We start from the raw sequence: 9,982 nt of genomic DNA, 5'->3' as shown, positions 1-9,982 counted from the left end.
AACTGCCTCATGGATGCGTACCTACAATCTGGCACCTGGTAGCTACATTTTTATAGTAGGTTGATATCCACAAATGTCCTGAACACAACAAAATAAGAAAATACAGGCAGAGGCTCAGGATCTCTGCTGATACAGAGACACTGCCACACACAAGTGGGTCATAAGTGATGATTGAGAGGGATTCTTTTGTATTAGTCTATAAAAAAAATTTTTTGAGTATCTATTTGCACCCCCGGTACGAATAGCCTTGGCCACACAGCTGAGCTATTCACACCCTGTGACGTAACAACAAAAACACGTTGCTCGCGTGCACCGAAATCGTGGCGGACATTCATCTTCCATGACTGGCAACTGGCATATTAGGAAAGTTTTGTCTCTAAAGTTTATAACAATTGAATTACTAGCGGAAAATGGATACTACAGTTGCGCTTTCTGTCTTCAGTGAAACCGTTAGTTTGTTAGGTAGTACTAAGGGGTTAAGCTTCGCTTCAGAACTCGAACCTCCTATGGCGCCATTTTGATGCTACAAAGCCATCACCTCCCATTAGCATTCCACTGACTAGCATTCATTTTGACGTCACTTGACAGTGAATAACTTTACATCTGAAGTGTTTAAAGACTCTTTTTGTCCATTGTTTAGTTCTAAAGAAACACGACAATGTATAAAAGGCTCCATAACCTTGTACCTGACGTTATGGCTCCGTAGCAGACGTTTTTGTAAAAATAGGCTAACGATTGTGTCACATAGTAGAGGAATTACCGTATAGTACAGGATAAGCTTGAAGGCAGTTTCGACTTACATGAGCTGTTTAGGTTTAATTACTAATGTTAACTAGCATTTTAGTTAGCAATAATTAGCCTGTGCCCATGTTATCTCCTTACATATACCTACACTCTCCGTCTCTGTAACATTGGGAATGATTGAGATTTAGAACTTAGAACTTTAGAACTTAGAACTTTCAGACACGTTGCTCACGTCACATTTACGTTGTCTCTCTCAGTTGGAGGCTGCGCAGTAAAGCTGGCCATCACCGGAAAAGTGCTTCTAATAGCCTTCACTGGTCTCCATCCAGAGCAACGGGGTCTATTGGTCCATTATATACCGTTTATGGGTAGTACCATAGTAGCCTACCTATTTTTTGTATACAGTATGGTTACCTAGCAACCAAAGCTTGAAGACACCAGGTGGTAAACAGTTGTATGACAACCAGTAAGAACTTATAGATGAGTGGTTAGAACACTGAGCTTTGGTCTAGGAGTCTGGAGTTCTATTTCCTGGTGAGGTGATTTTGTTTTTTTCATTTTGGATTGGATAATTTGCAAGCAATTGCGCAAGTCAGGGCCCGCGAATGCACAAATTTTTTTGCAGGGTGGTAAGGGAAGACTCATGAATATGCTTGCTCTGGTTGGGTTGGTTAGGTTTAGGCAAGAGGAGTGTGATTGGTTATGGTTAGGGTAAGAATGTCAGGGCGATAATATTCCAAAAAGGTGTAATACATAAGTAGTATGGATAACTCTGTGTAAATATTTGCCAAAGTACTGTAAATGCACAGGGGTGCAAATAGCATACATTGATATTTGTACCAGATAGGGTATTAATAGAACACATTGCCGTGTGCACCGGCAGGGTACGAATAGCATTCATTTCTAATTTCACCAGGGTACGAATAGCACTTCTAATTGCACCAGGGTACGAATAGCATACACTGCTAATTGTACCAGGGGTGCAAATAGTCTCACCCAAAAAATTTCACGAAAATTCAACTCATCGTGCCTTTAAGTACATTTTGTTACTTATACTTCTATCCCTACGTAAGTGAAATTAATAAAATATGAATTCTTCTTCCAACACTGTTCTCACAATGTGTAAATACAACCACTCACTTGCATGTCACAACATTGCAAAGCAGGATAAGACAATCCCATTATCCCAATGTTAAGTCCTGAAGAAGGCCATCCCAACCCAAAGCACATACATATTGTACACATACATTGTTTAGAATCCTGATCTCCACCAAATGGCATCACTGGGCCATCTGTGTCCGAGATTATTAAACAGATTCCTCCTTGGTTCTCTCTCTTTTTGTCACAAAAGCAGCTCTTATCCTCTTGTGTCGTCGAGGCACAGCTATTCTAAGCTGGGGATGAAACATCCATCACAGTTAATGTTCTTAAGGAAAGTCTAGGTTATCCTAATTATCGCAAACACAGACTAGCACAATTTACTCGTTTAATCAAATCGTGTGCTTTGTTTAATTAGCTGGATATGTGCAGAGAGAGGGAGAGGAAGGAGAGAGTTTTTGGAGGGAGAGAGAGACAGAGAGCCAGAGAGAGGAAGAGTGAGAGAGAGACGGCTATGCACGTACAAACATTCTTTGCCTGAGGACAGAGGGAATTAGAAAGAAAATTACCAAGCCATTGTAGAATTTGCACTCAAAGCACAAAAATTAGAGACATTTCACGGAAACTCCTGCAAAGACCAATTCAAGGTACAACTAAATCTGCTCAACAACCAGGAAACTACACTTAACACAAAATGGTTGACATCATGACACAATTATTGAACTGCATACTTTTCTTAGAGTGTATTTCTTTGTCTGCCTTCCTCAAATTATTTCACAAATTATTTATAAAACTGATTTAGCTTGCATCTCCAATGTATTTAGGCATGTTTCTCTTTTCTTTTGACATCATTTGTTGAGTTGCCTGTCTGAAAAGGCCCATTTTAAAAAAACTGTTATGCTTATAATTTCCATAAAGTCAGACCAATGTCACTGTCAGAGGTTAATTGCATCTCAACTTTTTCATATGTAATCCACCTTGACTTTTTCACTCTTATTTGCTTTGTTTGACAAATTGAGCTCAGGATCTCAGGCAAGATCATGTGCTCTTTTGAAGTCAGAGACAATTTTCTGAAAAAGGTCCAAATTCGCATTAGTCCACCATTAGTCACTATCATAATTACTCTGTCCTCTCCGAATCTGATATTTAACTCCCTGACCTTTGCTAATCAAACCACTGAGTCTTCATTTAGAATGATTAAAACAAAGGACAAAATCAAAACTTTTGTACACCATAAACCTTTCTTCATAATCTAAACTAATGCTGTAATGCAAATTCTATATGTGTATACAATGTGATTAAGAACGTTTAAGGGTCCCCTAGTATGCTAATTTTTAGGTTCATACTTGTATTTTGGGTTTCTACTAGAACATATATACATGCTTTAATGTTAAAAAAGCATAATCTGTCTCATACTGTCTGTCTGAATGTACCTGTATTCACCCTCTGTCTGAAACGCTCTGGGCCCTATCTTGCACTCAGCGCAATTGCCTTTGTACACCGACGCATGTATCATTCCTATTTTACACCCGACGCACAGCGGACTTTTCCCTCCACAGACGCACATCGGTAAATTAGGAAATGTATTTGCTCTCCTGGGGGCGGTTCAGCGAAAAGAGGAGGCGTGATGCGGCGCAAATGTTCCGTAGTGTTATTTTGCAGTTTCAGAAAACAATTTCACCACAGACCAGGAAAAACCTGGTTTACAGTCAGTGGCACTAGTCTAAAGTCAGTAGCGCGTTATTCAGATGCTATTTTAGGGGCATATGCTTGGTCATAATGTAGCATGTGCACAACGCGCATACACTTTGCTTCTCTCAGCAGTTCCCATTTTTGCAAACCATACATACAAGGAAAAATATTAATGAAAATGCGCTTCAGGTGTTTGGATAGGTCAGGAGGCATTTTACAGTACAGTCCTCAAAAAGTCGCAGCATTCTTTGTGGCTTTTTGTGTTTTACACAACATTTCCATGAATCATGGATGTGTTGATGACATAAATGAGGAAATATTAGAGGACTTAAGGAGACATGATGTTGAACTACGGTGGGATTGGACACTCCGGCGGAATCTGGTCCGGGAGTGGCAATGGACGGAGATGGAGTGGGGGGAAGAGGAAGGGGCACAACAAGAGAAGGGTACAACAAGAGAAGGTGGTGCATTTGGAGGCCCACGCTCCATGGCTGCAGCAATCCTCTCCAGACTTGAGGAGATGCGCCCGAGAGGCCGCAGCAACATCGCCACCCGGTCAAGACGGGTATTTATTACTTTGCCGCATCCCGGACAGCTCCCGCTGGCGTGCGCCAGGCAAATCCGCCATCATAATAGCAATCCGCCATGGAACAAGCGTGCCTGCTCTTAAAGGGAATGTGAGATGACGCTCTGATTGGTTTATTGCACGTTACGCCCAAACCACACCTAGCTACTTGAGACCAACCCATTTTAGATTTGCGTCGGGCACAAGAGTCATTTATCCCGCCGTTATAATAGTAACAGCGCCCGAGATCCGCACAAAAAGCTACTTGCGTTTCACGTTGGATACTTGCGTTTCAGATCGTTAAAATAGGGCTCTCTGTCTCTTTAAGCCCCCTTGGGAAAAAGACCAGTCTGCACTGATTGGTGAGTGTTTCCTGATCTTCCAAATGTGCGCTCTTGGAGTCTCTGCATCCTCATTGCAACCGGGGAATAACTGTAACGGCACTTTCTACCTATATATACACACTGGTAGTATAGTTGTGACATCACAACAACTACATGCTACATCGTTATTAGATAGGAACACTTGGATCAGAGAGCTTCACACCTCTCACCACCTACACGAGACTGTGAGTTCCCTGAGCAGCTCCTTCAGCAGCAGACTGCTGCACCCTCAGTGCAAGAAGGAGCGCTACCGCAGGTACTTCATTCCAGCAGCAGTCAGACTCTTTAATGCAATATCATAATGTAGCACTGCTAGCTGTTTCTGCAATATGAACCATCACTGGACAATATTCTGCACCATGCACATTTATCTATTTATTACTCTGTGTCACCTGCAACTGTGCAATAGGTCATCTCCATTCATTCGCACCTTACTCATCTGTATATCTCTGTTTATATACGGTCTGTTTATATAAGGTTGGTTATTGTGTAAATACGGTTGTTTTATTACTATTATTATTAGGGTGAGGCTATTTACACCCCTGGTACAATTAGCAGTGTATGCTATTCGTACCCTGGTGCAATTAGAAGTGCTATTCGTACCCTGGTGCAATTAGAAATGAATGCTATTCGTACCCCACCGGTGCACACAGCAATGTGTTCTATTAATGCCCCGTCTGGTACAAATATCAATGTATGCTATTTGCACCCCTGTGCATCTACAGTACCTTGGCATATATTTACACACAGTTATATTGTTGCAGTGTCCAATATTTTGCACACAGAGAGACGCTAATACATACACTTGCGTGGGCCGCAATAATTTTTTTTTACAGGGTGGTAGGCGAAGATTCATGAATATTCATTAGGGAACTCATCACTGATTGGCTCGCCCTGACATTCTTATCCTAACCATAACCAATCCCACTCCTCTTGCCTAAACCTAACCAACCCAACCAGAGCAGGCAACGAGTACTAGCCATTCAGGGATGAGTCTCCTAATGAATATTCATGAGTCTTCCCCTACCACCCTGCAAAAAATGTTTGCGTTCGCGGGCGCAGACTTGAGCAATGCCATGCAAATTATCCAATCCAAAATGAAAAAAAACAGGATCACCTCACTGGGGAATGAAACTCCAGACTCCCAGACCAAAGCTCAGCATTCTAACCACTCACCTAGCAGTTCTTACAAAAAGTTGTACCACTGTTTACCACTTGGTGTCTTCAAGCCTCGGTTGCTAGGTAACCATACTGTATACAAAAAATAGGTACTAACTAACAGGTTGTATGCTTTCACTGAAGACAGAAAGCGCAACTGTAGTATCCATTTTCCGCTAGAAATTCAATTGTTATAAACATTATGTCTACATAATGTGTATTTGTGTTATTCTAATGTATGTACATTTTTCTTTTGAGCTGCTGGAGCACAGGAATTCCCCCAGTGTGGGATTAATAAAGTATATCTTATCTTATCTTCATCCTATATTATATCCAAGCATCAATATCATTGTTGTGAATCTTTACAGAACATCTCAAGTATAATGCCAGGTATAAGCTATGTAATAGATCTTTTTCACGGCAGACATGTTGACATGCCATAGTAGGAAAAGCACAGGTGTATTCAAAACCATTAATGATGGCTGCATAGGAGAGGTCCTGGTATTGTGCATGCTGACTCACTGAAACAGCTTACTGGGACACTTGATGGAATTGAGCCATCTTTAAGGTTATCAATTTCAGCTGTGCTTTTCCTACTATGACAAGTCAAAATGTCTGCTGTGAAAAAGGTCCATAGTGAAGTCACACAAATTCAGCTTGCACTAAGTTTTTACTTAAAAAAATGAAAGACAATGGGGCGCCTGGATAGCTCACCAGGTATAGCATGCGCCCCTTGCACAGAGGCTCAGTCCTTGTCGCAGCGGCGCCAGGTATGTGTATGTCATTCCCCCTCTCTTTCCCCTTTCACATCTTCAGCTCTCGTATATAATAAAGGCCTAAAATGCCCAAAAAAGAATCCTAAAGAAAGACAAATAATGGATCAAAGCTACGAGGGCAGGTACCTAAAGTCCGTCCTTTACTCAAGTGGAAGATTGTGTTCTTTTCTCCGGGGCACAGGTGCACACATGATCCACTTCATATCCTGCATTGCAGTTCCCCAGCCCAGCTCTCTGAATCTAACCCGCTACAGTGTCAAATGAGACCAATTAAGTCTCCCACCAATCAATCGTTTCCAGCAACTGAACCAACATCAAACTCATCGATTGAGAACAAGGCTCCGGTCGACGTAAGGTGATCAACCCCTCACAACTGCTCTCAGCCACATTGATTTTTTTGGCACTGCACTCTGGGCAGATAGATATTGTTAGATAAAGTACAGTTGATAACACCTACTGTAAATCGTAACTTCAGACGGATTTGACCCAACTTCTAGAAAAGTTACTGTAGAAAGAATACAGTGTATGGGCAATACAATATTTGCTGGTACACATTCTGCATTTTGAGCAGGACAGCACATTTGTGGTACATACGTAAACATCAAATATCCAACAACCAATTCAGGGATAATAATGTAGTTTTGTCGTCATATAAACAGTGAAAACAATGACAATTGGAGCTTACAGTATTTACATTTTTATTTATCTTCAAACAGGATTTAACACAACACAACCCTGTCTCCTAAAAAACTACATTTATAAACTACTTATTTTGTTTTCCTAATTCTGATGGGTCAGGAATGTAATTGCTGCCTGCATAATGTTCCTTGGCAAGGTTCTTTTTGTGTTGTTGCAAACTCTACATTTATGTAACCGATGTGAGTGGTAGGGAGGAGGCCAGGGTGGACAGAGTGCATACAACGTGCGCTGTGTGTTTGGTTGAACAACAAAAACACTTTAGTTAAGGTTAGGGAAAGATTTTATTGAAATGTTAATAAAGTAAACATGTCATGTCTCATCCTTATAGTCACTTTTGATTTTTTAGACCAGTATCTTTCCTTGAACTAAACCAAGTGCTGTGAGGGCCTAAACATAACCTAAAAAGGTTAAATCATTCTTGTTGGTGTTGCAGTATAAGGGGCAATTTCCTGCAAGAGCGAATATTGTCAGGAAAACAAATTAAATAAACTGTCAACTGTGAATATTCTGCAGATCCGTTCAGCATCACCAATTTGCGACTTGGCAAATATGTTAATTAACAACATTTTCTCATTTAAATGTAATTCAGGCAGCATTGTGTTTCAATCTGAATGTGTTTGCTGTTGAAAGTAACAACACATACAATGGGCATTGTGACAACTACTAGGTCTATTTATACATCACTTTTATTGTGTGGATGGTTTGAATTGTATGGCACAGACGTGTGAATGTTACCAGGTTATGTTAAAGTAGTAAATATCTAATGAAATAATTAATATGACTTGGACAAATAAAAAGCGAGATTTAAACTGTGAATCTCAAATAGTTTTCTCAATTAAGTCAGTCTGTATCTGATGCTAAAACAACATTAACCTTTGTAAAATAACCTTAAATTCTACGATTATCCTCATTCTGTCTATTGTCATTACAATCTGTATCAACAGGCTAAAAGAAATAGGAGCCAGAGGAAACATTTTTGGGACTTTATTTGTATAGGATAGCTGAAGACATGAAAGGGGTGAGAGAGGGGGAATGGCATGCAGCAAAGGGCCACAGGTCGGAGTCGAACCTACGGCTACTGCATTAAGGAGTATAGCTCTATATATGGGCACGTGCTCTACCAGGTGAGCTACCCAGGCGCACAGGAAAACTTTAAGTTTTAACCTAAAGCTAAGAGCTACAAGTAGAAAAGAAAAGGGTGGGTGAGTGGATGTGGGAGAGGAGTATAATGAAAAATGTTCTCTCATTTCCAGAGCGTAATAACTTTCAAAGATACATGTGCAGTATTGTTTTGTCATTTTCACCAAGCTCCACTATCCGTTGTTTTTTGTTGTTGTTGAAGATTAATCCAATTTCTGATTGATAAATAGATTACAGATAGCGTAGGCACACACGCTTCTCCCTAAGCTGCTTACTTAGTGGATTCCGCAAGTCATCAGTTACCATGATAACAGGCCTAGTAGCTAATAGCGAAAGGGTTAACAGAGGAATTGTTATGCGCACACAAACACAATAAGTAGACTACATGGCAGAGACTATTAAATATTATGCGTATGTATTAGAATTTCATATACCCAATAACATTTCATTGTATTGTGTTATGAATCATTTCTCTTGCACCCTGGATGGCAGGTGATTGTTTAAATACGTCTATTGTTACTTACATATACTTTCTACCCTCTACTCTATCAAATGTCTTGCTCCATTGGTCTTTCACTTCTTTCAAAGGTAGTATTTAATAATGCACTCTGAGAATTGTCAACCTTGTCATTCAAAACAATCGCAGTGACTTTCATTCATTTAATTTTTTTTCTTCTTTTCTGCTTTGCGTCTATAAGGACTTAATAAACGAATCTCTCGCCCTTGTTGCAACTCAAGGACACCGAATGCAGTGTGACCAGTATTATCAAATTGTTACAAAGACAAACCTTGACAGCCTCAGGCTACAACTGCCTGGGAAAGTGTTTTGAATTTTTTATGAAGTGTACCTGATGCAGAGTGCTGGACTCTGTGATAGTGTCACAATCACAGGTGGGTGCAGAGTAACTAAGTAGTTGTACTTTGCAGTCATTGGGTACAGATGATTGTTCTTGACTTTTCAAATTGGAAGCCATTTTATTGTTTTGCTTAGCTTATATGTCTCATTCATAGAGATTCATGGAGAAATGTTGTTTCTTCCAGGATAAATATATTTTAATACAGAATATGTGCACCTCTTGCCAATTTAAGAAAAACATGTGATAATGTCTTCCCAGGATTAGCACCATTATAGTTAACATATGCATAATATTATTGCAAATTGTGACTTAAAAATGTTTACTGGTCCACTTAAAGGGATATATTAACAGTATCAAATTCCAAAACTAAGATGAAATCAAGCTGACCTCAGCTGCAGTTCTTTTGAAGGAACAAATTACAAACTTTTTACAATATTTAGTGACATTATTTCATTTTCAAAACCAAAGCAAAGTAAACTAGATCAATTTTGAAATATCAACAAATTCAACAAGTTCTCTCTGAATACTGTGTTGCAAAATGGCATGCAATTAATAAAAAGTATGCTGTATGGCAACAGTTGCTGCATTGCTGTTACTGAGAATAATTCTGTGACCTGTATTTACAATTACTCTCTGACGTTTCATCTGGAAGTTAGAGCAACTAGAGGGGGTAACGGCACTCACAGATTTCTCTGGGTTTGAACACTGTTGGAAACCTTTGGGTTAACACAAGTACACAACTCAACAAAACAGAAAACGTCTATTCATTTTTAGACATTTTGATGCAGAAATGTTTTTAATGCCTTTTAGATGGCATGTCATTAAACGATAAAACAGCATTTGGTGTCACGGTACAATGGCGGACTCAAA

Source organism: Perca fluviatilis, chromosome 9, assembly GCF_010015445.1.
Source record: "Perca fluviatilis chromosome 9, GENO_Pfluv_1.0, whole genome shotgun sequence".
Taxonomy (NCBI): domain Eukaryota; kingdom Metazoa; phylum Chordata; class Actinopteri; order Perciformes; family Percidae; genus Perca; species Perca fluviatilis.
The sequence above is the reverse complement of the archived record's forward strand: the minus strand, read 5'-3'. Positions refer to the sequence as shown.